Source organism: Canis lupus, chromosome 27 (genome assembly GCF_011100685.1).
Source record: "Canis lupus familiaris isolate Mischka breed German Shepherd chromosome 27, alternate assembly UU_Cfam_GSD_1.0, whole genome shotgun sequence".
Lineage (NCBI taxonomy): Eukaryota > Metazoa > Chordata > Mammalia > Carnivora > Canidae > Canis > Canis lupus.
This window is the reverse complement of record NC_049248.1, coordinates 42,406,189-42,422,305: the sequence shown is the minus strand read 5'-3', so window position 1 is coordinate 42,422,305 and position 16,117 is coordinate 42,406,189. Positions and strand designations below refer to the sequence as shown.

The 16,117-nt window shown below is 39.0% G+C and overlaps 1 pseudogene; it reads right to left on the bottom strand.

Annotated features, from left to right (window-relative positions):
* Positions 1–7,573: 7,573 nt before the first annotated feature.
* LOC119877635 lies at positions 7,574–8,509 on the bottom strand (annotated as a pseudogene).
* Positions 8,510–16,117: the final 7,608 nt, after the last annotated feature.

Sequence of the window (16,117 nt, the reverse complement as noted above, 5' to 3'; positions counted from 1 at the left end):
TGTCTGGGCAACATGGTAGATTGTTTGCAAAAAAGGGCCGCACTAACCCTTTCCACTCCCACTAGAGTCACCATCCTTAGGTAAATCCCTCCTATTCATTGGGTTTGATCATATGACTTGCTTTGGCTGATGAGACAATAGTTAGCATGACCTACAGACTTGGAAAGTGATTGTGCAATGAGCTTGTCCCCTCTCTGCTTTTGAGACCAACCGCTGCCTTATGAATGAGGAGAGACATGGCCCAACTGCCCTCACTGCTCTAGGCAGGAAAAGCATCTTATCAGGGAGTCAGTCTGTCACCTGTAGGCAGAAGCAACAAAATTTTTGCATTCATGTTAATAGGCTCTCCCTTGTACCCCTAAACTGAATACTGGGAGAATTTAGGTTACATAAAACCTACCTAAAATTGAAACTGTATAATAAAGCCCTTATGGAAACTGGAAGACATTCCATGAAGGAACAGGTTCTCGGAGATGAACCAACAACTCATGATTAACATGGAGATTTATATGTTCTTAAGTCCGTATGAAACAACTGAGGAAGCAGCAGAAACATACAGTAGACTCTCTTCAACTTAGGAGGGTTTAGAAAAACATTAGGAAAAAGATTCAATTCCTGTTCTGTGCCACGTCACTGGGGAAGGCTGAGGTGTGCATTATAAGAAAAGGCATCTTTCCTCATTACGATCGTAAGTGAAATCCTGGCAGGCGGAGGAAACATAGAATAAACTAGCCGAGCCCTTTAAACTCCACTAGTAAATTACTTTGCATGACCCATCCCCCTTATGCCATAGCTGCTGCAACCATAGCTGTAGACTCTGAGAGAAAGGACCAGAATACTGTCACAGATGAGGCCAGTCCATTTGAACTTGCAAAGAGTGCATAACAAGGGATAGAAACAACAACTACAAAAAGTCTATTTGGATGAATATACCCCATAGGAATATTATAAAGGCAAAGAGTAACCTATACAAAGTTATATAGGAATGAATGAATTTAATTCCAGATAACTTTGCCCTTCTATGGGGTAGAGCTTAACTCCTCCCCCACTTGAGTATGGGCCATATGTGGTAACTTGATTCCAAAGCGTAGAGTATGGAAAGAGGAAACGAAAAACAACTTTCCAGTGGAAAAATCTAGTAAACACAACCTCAGTCAGGTGATCCAAGTTAACATTATCAGTAATAAGTCATGTTTTAAGTATGAACCCTTGCTCTGATGGCATAAAAAATGGCACTTCTCTTTGGTCTTTCCCTCAAAACTCCTAACTCTAGTCTCATAATGAGAAAATCCAAACTGAGAGACATTGTATAGAGTATCTGACCAATAGTCCTTAACACTGTCAAGTTCATCAAAAAAAATAAAATAAAACAAAAAACAAAATAAAAGTCTGAGAAACTGTCACAGCCCAAGAAGAAGAGAAGACATGACAACTACAAATGATGTGGCATCTGGATGGGATCCTGGAACAGAAAAAGGAACATTAGAGGAAAAACTAATGAAATCTAAATACACTGTGAAGTTAATAGTATGTACCAATGCTAGTTCCTTAGTTGTGACAAATATACCATCATAATGTTAAATGTTAGCAATAGTGGAAACCAGATGAGAGGTACATAGGAATACTCTGTACTATCCTTGCAATTTTTCAGTAAATTTAAAATTATTCTAAAAATATTTAAAATAAAGGACGAGTAGGAAAATTACAAAATATTCCCAACATACCATTAAGTGTAAAAAGCAATATAACAAACATACGGCTATCTACTAATGCTGCTTTAAGTAATATTAATATTTGCCATGTCTTATTTTTTATAAGAAATATATTATGAAGAGTTCAAGTCCTTCTGAACCCTTTCATCCCCTGCAAAATGTTATACTTTTACTACATATGTATGCTGTAAATAACATAGCTATACAAATGCACATTGTCTTCTGCATATTTGTGGGCATATTTAAGTACACATCCTTGTGTAGCTACATGTAGTTCTAGATGATTCATTCTAACTGCTGACTGATATTCTATTGTAAGAATATGTTATAATTCCATTTAAGATTTGGAGTTGGACATTTAAGATTTGGAGTTTTGTTTTTGTCTTTTGCTATTTAAAGTTGCAAGAATATTCTTGTGTATATATTTTTGAGTACATATTTGAGAATTTGTTATATACACCTGGGTTTTCGCATTTGATCACCTTGACCTGTACAACATAGCCAAATGGTTTTCCAAAGTCGTAGCTGCTAATACTCCCATAGAAATGTTTGAGAGTTCCCTTTTTTTTTTAGATTCCATATATGAGTGAAATCCTATGGTATTTGTTTTTCTCAGCCTGACTTACTTCACACAGCATAATACTCTCTATATCCATGTGCATTGTTGCAAATGGCATGATATATATTCATATATATATATTCATCTATCAGTGGACACTCAGATTGCTTCCATATCTTGGCTATTACAAATAATGAAGCAATAAACATAGGGGTGCATATATCTTTTTAAATTAGTGTTTTCAGGGATCCCTGGGTGGCGCAGTGGTTTGGCGCCTGCCTTTGGCCCAGGGCGCGATCCTGGAGACCCGGGATCGAATCCCACGTCGGGCTTCCGGTGCATGGAGCCTGCTTCTCCCTCTGCCTGTGTCTCTGCCTCACTCTCTCTCTGTGTGACTATCATAAATAAATAAAAATTAAAAAATAATAATAATAATAAATTAGTGTTTTCATTGGGGGGGGGGGACCCAGTAGAGCAATCACTGGATTATATTTTCAATTTTTTCAGGAATTTCCATACTGTTTTCCATAGTGGTTGCACCTATTTGCATTCCCACCAATAGTGCATTAAGATTTCCTGTTCTCTATGTCCTCCCCAACACTTTTTTTTTTTTAAAGATTTTATTTATTTATTCATGAGAGACACAAAGAGGGAGAGAGGCAGAGACACAGGCAGAGGGAGAAGCAGGCTCCATGCAGGGAGCCCGACGTGGGACTTGATCCCGGGACTCCAGGATCACGCCCTGGGCTGAAGACAGGCGCCAAACCGCTGAGCCACCCAGGGATTCCCCCCAACATTTATTTCTAGTCACTTTGATACTAGCCATTCTGACAGGTGTGAGGTGATATCTCATTGTGGTTTTGATTTGCATTTCCCTGATGATGAGTGATGTTGAACATTCTCTCATGGGTCTGTTGGCCATCTGTATGTCTTCTTTGAAAAACTGTCTATTTAGGTCCTTTGCCCATTTTTTAATTGGATTGTTTGTTTTTTGGGGGTATTGAGTTTCATAAGTTCTTTATGTATTTTGGATATTAACCTCTTATTAGATATATCATTTGCAAATGACTTCTCACATTTACTAGATTGCCTTTTGACTTTGTTGATGGTTTTCTTTGCTGTGCAAAAATTTTTTATTTTGGTGCAGTCCAAATAGTTTATTTTTGCTTTTATTTCCCTTGCCATAAATGTGTTGCTAAGGGTGATGTCCAAGAGATTACTGCCTATATTTTTTTTAGGAGTTTCATGATTTTCGGTTTCACATTTAGACTTTTTTTTTTTTTTTAGATTTTATTTATTTATTAATGAGAAACAGATTGAGAGAGAGAGAGAGAGCTGCAGAGAGCGAAGCAGGCTCCATGCAGGGAGCCCAACGCAGGACTCGATCCCTGGTCTCCAGGATCACAACCCGGGCTGAAGTCAGCGCTAAACCGCTGAGCCACCTGGGCTGCCCTCACGTTTAGATCTTTAATCCATTTTGAGTTTATTATTGTGTATGGTGTTTTTGTTTTTTAGTTCATTATTTTGAAATTTATGATTAAGTGCATATGAACTCATAATGTATCTTTTTTTTAGTATTTTATTTATTTACTCAGAGACAGAGAGAGAGAGAGAGAGAGAGAAATAGAGAGGCAGAGACACAGGCAGAGGGAGAGGATCATGGCCTGGGCCGAAGGCAGGCGCTAAACCGCTAAGCCACCCAGGGATCCCCATAATGTATCTTTTTGATGGACTCTTCCATAAAATTATTCCATCTTTTACTAGACTATTCCTTGTATTGTCATAGATATATAATTAATCTCTAATGTTCTTTTCAGATTAATCTTTTTGTCCTAATATTATTATATCAGCCCTTTTAAAATTAGTATTTACTGTAATATATTTTTTCATTATTTATGACCTTTCTCTCTTCCTCCCTCTTTGTGTGTGTGTGTGTTTAACAAGTTAAATGTGTTCGTGTGCCTGGGTGGCTCAGTCTGTTAAGCGGCTGCCTTTGGCTCAGGTCATGATCCCAGGGTTCTGGGATTGAGCCCCGCATCAGGCTCCCTGCTAGATGGGAAGCCTGCTTCTCCCTCTCCACCACTTGTGCTCTTTCATGCTCGCTTGTTCACTGTCTCTCAAATAAATGAAATCTTTTTTAAAAATGAAATGCATTTATATTTAATATGATTACTGGCATATTAAGATCTATTTCTTCCTTCTAATTGAATGCTTTCTATTTAGGAATCTTTGTCTTGCCTTTTGATGAATTCATAGAGTGTCAGACACCTCTCTAATTTATTCTGCTGGTTTGGGAGCTACAGATTGTATTGCTATTCTTTTTGTGACTATTTTGAAAGAACTAACAATTAAAATTTTCACTTGAACACAAATATCCAAACTAGCTTTAACTATTTGATTAATCTCTATCCTATTTTGCTATTATCTAGAATTTTAATTTTAACTTTATACTTTTCTTCCAAATTTTTATTTAAATTCTAGTCAGTTAACATATAGTGTAATATTGGTTTCAGGAGTAAAATTTAGTGATTCATCACTTACATATAACACCTGGTGCTCATCATAACAAGTGCCCTCCCTAATCTCCATTATCCATTTACCCCATCCCCCCCACCCCCCTCCATCAGCCTTCAGCTTGTTCTCTAAAGAGTCTCTTATGGTTTGCTTCCTTCTTTTTCCCCCCTTCATATAGTATTTTTTTTCAGTATTTCTTTCCATTATGTCCAATCAAAAGTTTCTCATATTTTGAGTTTTTATTCATTTCATTTTCAGACTATTTTGCCTGGTAGTATATAGCCACTCAAACTCTTTTTTTGGCTATTGTTTATATGCTATATCTTTTTCCATCCTTTTGATCTCCACCTATTTGTGTATTTGAATCTAAATTGTGCATCTTACAGACAGCATATAGTTAGATCATGGGTTTTTTTCTAACCCATTCTGCCAATCTCTGCCCTTTGGTGGGGGTGTTTGCTCCATTTACATTTAATGTCATTTCCCTACTTACTTTCTATATGTCATATTTTTTCCTTTTTTTTTTAAAGATTTTTATTTATTTATTCATGAAAGACACAGAGAGGCAAAAGACATAGGCAGAGGGAGAAGCAGGCTCCCTGCAGGGACACCTATGCGGGACTTGATCCTGGAACTCTAGGATCACATCCTGAGCTGAAGACAGCCACTCAACTGCTGAGCCACCCAGGCGTCCCTGTCATATTTTTTCCTATTCTTCCCTTACAGCTTTCTTTTGTGTTCAATATTTTTTAGAATACTAGTTTACTTCCCTTGTCATTTTGCTTTTCTTAGTGATTGCCCTGGGGACTACAATTAACAATTTAAAGTGGGGGATGCCTGGGTGGCTCAGTGGTTGAGCATCTACCTTTGGTTCAGGGCACAATCCCAGAGTCCCAGGATTTAGTTCCACACTGGGCTCCCTACAGGGAGCCTGCATCTCCCTCTGCCTATGTCTCTGCCTCTCTCTCTGTGTCTCTCGTGAATAAATAAATAAAATCTTTTAAAAAAATTTTTAAGTGATCTAGTTTGTATTAATACAATTTACTTTTAATATAGCCCTATTCCCTACTCCTTTGTTCTATTTTTTTTTTAAGATTTTACTTATTTATAAAGCTCTGCAGGACAAGTAAAAAAAAAAAGATTTTACTAATTTATTTGACAGAGATGGAGATGACAAGCAGGAGTAGTGGTGGGCAAAGGGAGAGGGGGAGAAGCAGGCTCCCTGCTGAGCAGAGAGCCTGATGTGGGACTCGATCCCAGGACTCTGGGATCAAGACCTGAGCCAAAGGCAGACGCTTAACTGACTGAGCCACCCAGGTGCCCTTGTGCTATTATTATTATACAAATTACATCTTTATACAATATAAATCCATTAGTCATTCACACTGTCTGCAGTATATATATATATATATATATATATATATATATATATATATATTTTAAAGTCAGCTCTATGCCCAATGTGAAATTTGAACTCATGACCCCTAGATCAAGAGTTGCATATCCTATTGACTAAGCCAGCCAGGCACCCTTACGCTGTTATATTTTAAATCAGATAGAAGAGTTACAAATACAAACAAATTTATAATGATTTATCCTGCAGTTACTTTAATAGTGTGAATTCAAGTTACTGTCTAGCGATCTTTCTTTTCAACCTAAATGACATTCATTTCTTATAAAGCAAAAAACAAATTTAGTTTTTGTTTATGTTGGAATGTCTTGATTGCTCCTTTAGTTTTTTTTTTTTGTTGTTGTTGTTGTTTTTGTTTTTTTTTTGAAGGATAGTCTTTCTGGATATAGAATTCTTGGTGACAGGTGTTTTTTCTTATAGAACTTTAAAATGTCCTTTCATCCTCCATGGTTTCTGATGAGAAGTGAGCTGTTAATTTTATTGAGGACCCTTTTTACATAATGTGTTGCTTTCCTTCATGCTGCTTTCAGGGTTCTCTTTTTCTTTTGACATTTTAACCACAATGTGTCTAAATGTGGATCTCTGAGTTTTTCTTTCTTGGAGTTCACTGAACTTCTTTAATGTGCAGATTAATATTTTTCAGGCATTGTTTATTCAAATATTCCTTTTGTTCCTTTCATTATCTCCTCTTCTTCTGGGACTCCCATTATGTACATGTTTGTATGGTTCATGGCGTCCTATTGTTCTCAAAGGTTCTGTTTATTTTTATTGATTTTTTTTTTTTTGTGCTACTCAAACTGGATAATTTCAATTGACCTAGTTTCAAGTTTGGCAATTCTTTCTTCTGCCAGTTCACATATGAGGTTGTGCCCTCCACAGCTCCTTTTAGTGATCTTTGAGTTTCAGTTTCTGTACTTTCCAACACCAGAATTCTTTTTGAATCTTTTTTTTTTAAGATTTTATTTATTCATGTGAGACACAGAGAAAAAGAGAGGCAGAGACATGGGCAGAGGGAGAAGCAGGCTCCATGCAGGGAGCTGGATGTGGGACTTGATCCTGGATCCCGAGATCACGCCCTGGGCCAAAGGCAGACACTCAACTACTGAGCCACCTAGGCGTCCTACTTTTTGATTCTTTGTTATTATTTATATATCTTTTTTTTTTAAGATTTTATTTATTTATTCATGACAGAGAGAGAGAGAAGCAGAGGGAGAAGCAGGCTCCATGCAGGGAGCCCGACATGAGACTCGATCCCAGGTCTCCAGGATCACACCCTGGGCTGAAGGCGGTGCTAAACCGCTGTTCCACCGGGGCTGCCCTATTTATATATCTTTAATGATATTCTCTAATTGATTAGACATCATTCTCATACTGTTCTTTAATCATTCAGATATGGTTTCCCTTGTTTTTTTGAACTTATTTATAATAGCAGATTTAAAGTCTTTGTCCATTAAGTTCAATACCTGGACTTCCTCTGGGACAATATTTATTTATTGGTTCTTCTCCTTGTATGGGTTGTACTTTCCTATTTCTTTGAATGTCCTATAATTGCTGAAAACTAGACATCTAGTATGGCAACTCTGGAAATTGTCTTCTCTTCCCCTATCATTAGTTGTTTTTTTTTTTTTTTCCAAATTGAAAGTGGTCATTTGTTAATTTACCAGATTACAAAAATAGTCATGGTAGATACTTCAGTTCATTCTTCTAATAAACCTATTGATCTGGTCTTCCCTGTAGCCAACATCTCACCTTCTACAAAATGGGTGATCTTTTTCTTTATTCCCCCTCATGGTGAAGATAATTTAGAGGGCCATAAAGAAGTTGTTTGTTTTTTTGAAACATTTTCCGACAGTATAGATCTGATGAATCACATCTTCCATGCAGATCAGGTTATACATACCAAGAGATGAAGCAATCAGTGTATTATCTGTCAGAACAATTCACTTCTTGTTGACTTTGCCAGAACTACGTTTGTAGGTCCATTCGTTTGCGAGCGTCATATTTGGGTACCCCCATGCTATGTATGGTTCCACAAACCTAAGCGTGTTAACTGAAGCCTTGTTGAATTTAACAAAGATGCCATTGAAGATCTGGCAAAGGTGTAGAAACTGCAACACCTTTTGAACCTCTGGGCTCACACCACTGACACCTCTTCCTGATGACAAATGCCAATTTGGGTTCTGCACATATGAAGTTGCCAGCTTTTCTTGCCATTCCAGCCATTTGAATCTCAGTTCTGTACATCTGCCTATATTCTTTGTGGTAATGCTTAGCTTTTTCATAGATAAGCTTTCTCCTTGCTCTTTCTTCTTTCTTTCTTTCTTTCTTTCTTTCTTTCTTTCTTTCTTTCTTTCTTTCTTTCTTTCTTTCTTTCTTTCTTTCTTTCTTTCTTTTCTTTCTTTCTTCTTCTTTCTTTCTTTCAAGATTTTATTTATTCATTCATGAGAGACACACACACACAGAGAGGCAGAGACACAGGCAGAGGGAGAAGCAGGCTCCATGCAGGGAGCCCAATGTGGGACTCGATCCCAGGACTCCAGGATCATGCCCTGGGCTGAAGGCAGGCGCTAAACTGTTGAGCCACCCAGGGATCCCCAGTAATTTTATTTTTAAATGATTTCTACACCCAACATGGGGCTTAAACTCATAACCTCAAGATCAAGAGTTGCATGTTCTGGAGCACTTGTGTGGCTCAGTGGTAGAGCGTCTGCCTTTGGCTCAGGGCATGATCCTTGAGTTGTGGGATTGAGTCCCACATCAGGCTCCCTGGAGGGAGCCTGCTTCTCTCTCTGCCTATGTCTCTGCCTCTCTCTGTGTGTGTCTCATGAATAAATAAAATCTTTTAAAAAAAAAGAGTTGCTTGTTCCACCAGCTGGGCACCCCTACAGTCTTGTTGTAAAGTCTTCTTTGTCTGGTATAATTGTTGCTACTTTGGCTTTCTTTTGACATTCATTTGCATGATAAATGTTTCTACATCCCCTCACTTTCAATCCGCAGATGTCTTTAGGTCTAAAATGAGTCTCTTGTAGGCAGTGTATTGATAGGTCTTGTTTATTTTTCCATTCTGTCACCCTATGTCTTTTGATTGGAGTGTTTCCAAGTAATTGTTGATAGATATGTATTTATTGTTACTTTATTACTCGTTTTGTTTTTGTTTCTGAATATTTTTTCTGATTCTTTCTTGTCTTTCTTTCATGGTTTGCTGGTTTTCATCAGAGTGATACTTGTATTTCTCTTTATTCTTTGCATAATTATTAGTGGTTTTTAAAAATATTTTATTTTAGAGAGAGAGAGAGAAAGAGAGCGCAAGTGGCAGGGAGTGTCAGAGGGGGAGTGAAAGGGACAAGTAGACTCTGCACTGAGCATGGAACCTCATGTGGGTTCAGTTCCAGGACCCTGAGATCATGACCTGAGCTGAAGTCAGACCCCTTAACCCATTCATTACTTCTCTCCTCTCCACGTTTTAGGTATATGGTGTTATATTTTACATGCCCTTATTTTGTGAATTCCTTGACTGATTTTTTACAGAAATATTTATTTTTGCTACTTTTGTTTCCTATCTTAATACTGTTATTTATGGTCTTTCCTTTCCACTCAGAGTCCCTTTAATATTTTCTACATTACTGGTTTAGTGGTCATGAATTCCTTTAGTTTTTGTTTGTCTGGGATACTCTTTATTTCTGCATTATGAATGATAGCCTTGATGGATAGATTATTCTTGGCTGCAGGTTTTTCCCATTCAGCACTTCGATTATATTCCCCTCTCCTTTCTAGCTTGGAAAGTTACTGCTGAAAAATCTGCTGATAACCTATGGGCATTCCTTTATCTGTTAACTGTCTTCTTTTGTTTTAATGCTTTTAATACTTTTGACTTTATCACTACATTCTGCCATTTTAATTACAATATGTCTAGGCATATATCTGCTTCTTTGGTTTTGTTGGGGTAATCTGTGTGTCCTGGATCTGGATATCTGTTTCCTTCCCCAGATTAGGGAAGTTTTCAGCTATTATTTCTTCAAATAAATTATCTGCCTTTTTTCTTTTTTTTAAAAATTTATTCATGAAAGACACACACACAGAGGAAAAGCCATAGGCAGAAAGAGAGAAGCAGGCTCCATGCATGGAAGCCCAAAGCAGGACTTGATCCTGGGACTCCAGGATCACGCCCTGGGGGAAGGCAGATGCTCAACTGCTGAGCCACCCAGGCATCCCTCTCTCTTCTTATTATGAATGATACTACAACTGATGAAATCACTGAGTTCCTTAAGTCTATTCTCATTTTGCATAACTCTATTTTCTCACTTTTGTTCAGCTTGATTACTTTCCATTACTCTGTGTTCTAGGTCATTCTTTTGTTCCCCTGCTCCTTCCAGCCTGTTGTTAATTCTATCAAGTATGTTTTCCATTTCATTTACTGAGTCCTTTATCTCTGCTGTGTTATTCCTTATTTCTGTGTCAATGGTCTGACTGATGTCCTTCACTCTTTTCTCAAGTCCAGTGAGTATCCTTATGATCACTGTTTTAAATTCTCCATTGAACATGTTACTTATATCTGTTTTGCTTAAGTCTCTGGCTGTGGCTTTGTCTGGGTTCTTTCATTTGGGACAGATTTCTCTGTCTTCTCATTTTGTTTAAGTCTCCATGCTTGTTTCTGTACACTTGAAAAGTCAGCTTTGTCTCCTATTCTTGAGGGGAATGCCTTTATGAAGAGGTCCTGTAGCCCCTGCAGTGAAGTGTCCCCTGTTCTTGAGAGCCTGGTGCTTCCAGGAGTGGCTCCAGTGTGTGCTGTGTTCACTCTGCTGTTGTGCCTTGGCCACTTTATCCTTTAGGCTAGTTGTCTGCAGAAGTTGTCTTTGCCTATTGTGGGCTGTTTGGTCCCTGGCCTGAATGTGGAGTCCCAAATGTGGTGTATTTTAACGTGTGCTCTGGTCTGCTTGTGAAATGAGATCTGTTGCCACAGCCAACAGAACCAAGGCCTCTCAAAATTCCTGTGTTGGGAGGTGTGGTGTGAGCAGGGTTTTTGGCTGGGCTTCTGGGTGAGGGGGCTCATTGCTCTGGGACTGTGGCAAGTGTGATTGGGACGAGTGGTCCCATCAGAGCATGGGGGGGATGTGGTTTGGTGTAAGCAAGTTAGGGAGCGTCAGTGCTCTGCTGGTTCTGGCAAGTAGCCCCATGCTTATTATGCAGAGTGGTGGGGGAAGAAAACAGCTCTCCCTAGTTCCTTTGTTCCCTGAGGGGTCTTTCCATGAAAGCTGCCTTTTTGAGACACATTCTGAGTTGAGCAACTGAACTCTCCACTCTGTGCCCCAGGTGCTCTCCACATTGTATGTCCATGGGTTATTTGCTCTGATTTCTCTCCAAGAATGGCCCCAGTGTCCTCTGCTCTCTCCCAGAGCCCAGCACATTGACCTTTAAAACTCCAGGCTTGGGCACCTGGGTGGCTCAGTCAGTTAAGTGTTTGCCTTTGGCTTAGGACATGATCCCCGGATCCTGGGACTGAGCTCTGAGGCAGGCTCCCTGCCAGGGGGGAGTCTGCTTCTCCCTCTGCCCCTCCCCCTGCTCGTGCTTTCACTCTCAAATAAACATATAAAATCTTAAAAAAAAAAAAAAAAAAGAATAAAACTCCAGGCTTAAAGTCCTGATGCTGGCAAGAATTAATGAAATTCCATATCTCTCACTTTCCAAGGCAATTGCTATGGGGATTCATTTTCCCTGCGTGTTCCCATGTTCAAGTTTGTCTCTCACCCTTGTCCACAACTGGGGATCCCTCCCCACTGTAGTGGCCACAATCTGTTTCTCTTCCAAACTGCATCCCCACATTTCCTACCTTTTTTTTTTTTTTTTTTTTAAGATTTTATTTATTTATTCATGAGAGACAGAGAGAGAGAGAGAGAGAGAGACAGGCAGAGGGAGAAAGAAGCAGGCTCCACGCAGGGAGCCAGATGTGGGACTCGATTCCATCCTGGGTCTCCAAGATCAGGCCCTGGGCTGAAGGCGGTGCTAAACAGGTGAGCCACCAGGGCTGCCCATTCCTACCTTCTTTGATGTGGCCTTTTCTCTGCCTTTATTTGTGAAGTTTGTTCTGTCAGTCTTTTTTTTTTTTTTTTTAATTTTTATTTATTTATGATAGTCACAGAGAGAGAGAGAGGCAGAGACACAGGCAGAGGAAGAAGCAGGCTCCATGCACGGGGAGCCCGATGTGGGATTCGATCCCGGGTCTCCAGGATCGCGCCCTGGGCCAAAGGCAGGCTCCAAACCGCTGCGCCACCCAGGGATCCCTGTTCTGTCAGTCTTGACGTCAATTTCTGGAATATTTAGATGATTTAATAATTATCTAGTTGTATCTGTTGTGGGAGGTGAGCCTAGGGTCCTCTTACTCCACCACCATCTACCCCTATAGATTTTTTTTTTCTTTTTGAATATTGAACTCATAGGTCTCAGTATAGAGATACAGGAATAAATACATATACGTGTGTGAGTGCATGCATGTGTGTTTGTGGCAATGAGCAGACCTGGTGATCAGATCTTGATTTTTATTTATTTAAAACATTTTTTTAAAACTTAATTCCATTATAATTAGCATAAGGTGTTATATCAGTTTTAGATAAGAGACTTTTTATTTATTTATTTTTTAAAGATTTTATTTATTCATTCACGAGAGACACAGAGAGAGACACAAGCAGAGGGAGAAGTAAGCTCCATGCAAGGAGACCGACACGGGATTCGATCCTGGGACTCCAGGATCACACCCTGGGCTGAAGACAGGCGCCAAACCATTGAGCCACCCAGGGATCCCAAATAAGAGATATTTTTAAAAGAAGACTTTATTTATTCATTTGAGAGAAAGAGAGTGAGAGAAAATGAGTAGGGGGAGAGGTAGAGAGAGAGGAAGGAGCAGACTCCCCATTGAGCAGGGAACCCAAAATGGAGCTCAATCCCAGGACCCTGGTATGACCTGAGCTGAAGGCAGACACTTAGTCAACTGAGCCACCCATGTATCCTGACAAGAGATTTTTTAAAACAGAAAAAACTTGAGAACCAGGAAAATTTTAACACTAGATCTTTAGGAATGATTGTTATATTTTTACATATGGCAATGGCATTGTGATTATGTAACTAAAAGACTACTTATTTAAAAATTTTTTTATTTATTTACAATAGTCACACAGAGAGAGAGAGAGAGAGAGAGAGAGAGAGGCAGAGGGAGAAGCAGGCTCCATGCACCGGGAGCTCGACGTGGGATTCGATCCCGGGTCTCCAGGATCGCGCCCTGAGCCAAAGGCAGGCGCCAAACCGCTGCGCCACCCAGGGATCCCCTAAAAGAGTACTTTTTAAGGGAAAAACATACACAAATATTTATGGGTGAAATGGTATGCCTGAGATTTGCTTCATAAAAACCCATTGGAAGGTGGGGGGGAAGAAAGTAGAGATATATATGAAATAACATTGGCTAAAATTATAATAATAGAAGTTGGGTGATGAAAATATGCAAGTTAATTATACTATTCTATTTTTGTGTATATTAAAAATGTTCCCATATCCAAACATTTTTAAGCACAGAAAAACACTATTTCTGCATAAGGCCATTGCTTTGTAATTTTATCTTGTTCTATTTTACCTAATATTGATGCATATGTAAGATAAAGGACACTTCAAAACATGAACCTGCAGAACAGTCTTTACTGAAAGTCTCATAATTATAATGGCTGAGAAATTAGAAATATTATCTACCCAGAAGTCCAAGAGAATCAACTAAAATACCATCATTCATTTATTCATCCAAACATTGGGTTAATGTAACATGTTAGGCACTATTCATCCTCTCATAGAGCTTACAGTGTAGTTTTATCAGACTTATGAAAAAAATGTTTAAAGTGGCTTACGATTAAGGTCAACGTATAAAAATAAATAACTTTCCTGTATTAGAGCAATAGTGAATTGAAAAAAAATCCATTCGCAGTTACAGCAAAACAGAAGTAGGCACAAACCCGACAAGACATTTATAAGACTTGAATGATGAAAATTGTAAAAGCTAACTGAATGTTCTAAAAGAAGATGTAGGGATCCCTGGGTGGCGCAGCGGTTTAGCGCCAGCCTTTGGTCCAGGGCGTGATCCTGGAGACCCGGGATCGAATCCCACGTCGGGCTCCCGGTGCATGGAGCCTGCTACTCCCTCAGCCTATGTCTCTGCCTCTCTTTCTCTCTCTGTGTGTGTGACTATCATAAATAAATAAAAATTAAAAAACAAACAAAAGAAGATGTAAGTGGAAAGAAATATATAAATATAAATACTATTAAAACCAGTATAATTTTTATTAAAATCTTATTGTAATTTTCTAAATTGTAACTTGAGAAGTTAGTCCTAAAGTTTCAGTAGAAGATAAAATGTTCAGGGCACCTGAATGGCTCAGTTGCTTAAGCATCTGCCTTTGGCTCAGGTCATGATCCCCGGGTCCTAGGATTGAGCCCTACATCAGGCTCCCTGCTCAGTGGGGATCCTGCTTCTCCCTGCCACCCCCACTGCTTGTGCTTGCTCCCTCTCTCTCTTGGTCAAATGAATAAAATCTTTAAAAAAAAAAAAAAAAAAAGGAAGAAGAAGATAAAATGTTCAAGGAAAGTGAAGAAAAATTAAACGTAGAAAATTTAAAAGGAGAATTTGCCTGAACAGAGATCAAAGCATACTAAAAAGCTACAAGCCTCAAAACCAAAAGTCACTTCTCCCCAAATTTCCTGTTTAAGTGCAATATAATATCCATAGAAACCTCAATAGAATTTTAAAACAAAATTTGTTAGGTGATTCTAAAATTCCTGTTAAAGAAAAAAGTCACAAGGATAGCCAGACATTTTGACAAATAACAACAATGGAAGCAATTTACCCTTTCAAGCAACAAAATATACTAAAAGTTACAGGACTTAAAATGAGGTGTTATTTTATTTTTATTTTTAAAGATTTTATTTATTTGTGAGAGAACAGAGAGAGAGAGAGAGAGAGAGGCAGAGACGCAGGCAGAGGGAGAAGCAGGCCCCATGCAGGGAGCCCGACGTGGGACTCGCTCCCAGGACTCCAGGATCACGCCCTGGGCCAAAGGCAGGTGCCAAACCGCTGAGCCACCCAGGCGTCCCCAATGGGGTGTTATTAATGCAGGAATAGGATAAAAGGAATTTGATAAAGTTTGAAGAAACAGACTAATGCATAACTGGGAATTTCCTTTATGATAAAAGTGGCATCTTAAGGGAGAAATGTCAAGTATTTAGAAATGTCCACTACTGGACATTTAAAATAGGCAACTGGCTTCCCTCTACTTTCCAACCTCTTTTCAACCCTGTATTATCCACGCTCCTATTCGTAGTCTATTAAATTAATCTGGTAATGTTTACCAGTAACTGCCAAATTGACAAAGCCAATGGACTCTTCATTCCTCTCATTTATGCGGCATTTATCTGCAACACTCTACATGTCAACATTTTCTTCTTTAACATCCCTTTCTCCTACTTCTCTTGTTGGAACATTTAATGCCAGTAGCATTTGAGAACTTTTCCTCTTTTATATTTTCTAAGAATTGTTTTTATTTGAAAACATTTCTAAGTGTAAAGAATTATACCACCACCTATTTCTGCTTCAGAACTTAAAGACACTATAGATACTTGTGAAGGCCCTCTACATCCATCCCTAATTTTTTTTTAAAGATTGATTGATTGATTGATTGATTGATTGATTGATTTATGAAAGAGGAGAGAGAGAAAGGCAAAGACTTAGGCAGAGGGAGAAGCAGGCTCCAGGCAAGGACCCAGATGTGGGACTCGATCCTGAGACCACGGAATCACGCTCTGAGCCAGGGGCAGGTGCTCAACCGCTGAGCCACCCAGGGATCCCTCCATCTCTAATGTTATTCACCTCTGCCCTCCCTCCTTCCCCAAAGA